This window comes from Schistocerca gregaria, unplaced genomic scaffold, assembly GCF_023897955.1.
Source record: "Schistocerca gregaria isolate iqSchGreg1 unplaced genomic scaffold, iqSchGreg1.2 ptg001220l, whole genome shotgun sequence".
In the NCBI taxonomy this organism is placed as follows: Eukaryota; Metazoa; Arthropoda; class Insecta; order Orthoptera; family Acrididae; genus Schistocerca; species Schistocerca gregaria.
This window is the reverse complement of record NW_026062542.1, coordinates 25,001-26,803: the sequence shown is the minus strand read 5'-3', so window position 1 is coordinate 26,803 and position 1,803 is coordinate 25,001. Positions and strand designations below refer to the sequence as shown.

General features: G+C 59.3%; 1 non-coding gene across 1 annotated transcript in view; it reads left to right on the top strand.

Annotated features, from left to right (window-relative positions):
• The first annotated feature begins 1,282 nt into the window (after nt 1-1,282).
• Nucleotides 1,283-1,803, top strand: part of LOC126329905 (small subunit ribosomal RNA) — a 1,893-nt gene continuing 1,372 nt past the window's right edge. Inside the window, exon 1 of the ribosomal RNA XR_007562586.1 lies at nt 1,283-1,803. This exon is cut by the window's right edge and continues 1,372 nt beyond it. This is a non-coding gene — a ribosomal RNA (small subunit ribosomal RNA).

Here is a 1,803-nt window from a genome sequence, read left to right as displayed (position 1 = left end):
TGGGGGTGGTGGTGCGGTGAGTCAGGTCAGGTCAGGTCAGCGTGAGCCGTCTGATGTAGTGACGCGTGTATTCCGACTTTGTCGTATTGCCTCACACAAAGTGCTACCCTGGTGGACCGCGTTCCATATCTGGGACATGCCGCAGATGCCGGTTGACAGTGGATCGCGGAAGGTACATCGCATACGTGCGCGGGCCACCTTCCACGTGTTCTCTTCTGCACATGTCGCAGTGTGTATGTGGTCTGATGTAGCGTGTCGTGACACATGACATCCTGGCATGCAAGAATTGTTGAATTCGCAAATGTAGGTGGACATCTACGTTTACTGCCCAAGATACGCAAATGAACTGGAAATCCGTTGTTGAGCGGTTGTTCACGCTGGAGGTGAATCTGTGATGGCGACGATCGGTACAGCTATTAACCGGTTGTTTCAGCGGTACCCGCCACATCCACACGCGTGACTAGGCCCATGTGGGTATGAAGCGATACGCGGCGGTGGCTTGGTGGGACTGTTCCCGGCCGGTGAAGGGGGGCCGCCCGGCGTGTTGGCCGCGCGCTGCGTGGGCGCACGCGCAACAGGCGGCTGGTGGGGGGCGCCGAGTGGCAGGAGCGCCAGCCGACGGGCCCGGCAGGCGGCGCAGCTACGCTGCGGCGCACCCTGCACGCGGCGCCTGGCGGCCAAAGTTGGTTCAGCCGAGCCCGGTGCGAAGCGCGGTGGACATCTGCAGTGTGCTGGTCTGATTGAGGACTGTGTGCGTTGAGGATGCGCCGCCGCCTGGCACTCGGCGCCGCGACGCCGTCTGCTGCTCGGTCGCCCCAGCGGTTCTCGCAGGTGGTTTGTATCGCAGTTGTGCGGACGTGTTGGCGCGTGCGCTGTGCTGGGAGAGTTCGCTTCTGCACCCAAGTGGGGCTTTGCCCTTGTGTGGCGCTGGCGTTGGAGCTGCCGGTCACCATAGGTGGCGCGTGTTGTCTCCCGCCGGCAATGCCACGACAGCACGCTCCCGGGCCTCTGTCGGCAGCGGCAAGCTCAGTTGGGAGCAAGGGTGTTCGCACTAAAACCGTCTACTCGCCTAACTCCGGGCGATTGCGCCTCTCTCGAAACCGACCAAGTACCTAGGACGGCGCTGCGCGCCGCCGGGACCTGAGAGGGTTTCGAGGTGTATCGTGCAGGGGAGCTCGGCCTCCTCCTGTTTGCAGAATAATTGAGCGGACGCTTGCGTGTTCGCGCGGGCCCCCGGGACACACTCCCGGGCGGCCGGCTGCTCAGCTCTAGTTGACGCAGCTCCCTGGTTGATCCTGCCAGTAGTCATATGCTTGTCTCAAAGATTAAGCCATGCATGTCTCAGTACAAGCCGCATTAAGGTGAAACCGCGAATGGCTCATTAAATCAGTTATGGTTCCTTAGATCGTACCCACGTTACTTGGATAACTGTGGTAATTCTAGAGCTAATACATGCAAACAGAGTCCCGACCAGAGATGGAAGGGACGCTTTTATTAGATCAAAACCAATCGGATTGGCTTGTCTGGTCCGTTTGCCTTGGTGACTCTGAATAACTTTGGGCTGATCGCACGGTCCTCGTACCGGCGACGCATCTTTCAAATGTCTGCCTTATCAACTGTCGATGGTAGGTTCTGCGCCTACCATGGTTGTAACGGGTAACGGGGAATCAGGGTTCGATTCCGGAGAGGGAGCCTGAGAAACGGCTACCACATCCAAGGAAGGCAGCAGGCGCGCAAATTACCCACTCCCGGCACGGGGAGGTAGTGACGAAAAATAACGATACGGGACTCATCCGAGGCCCC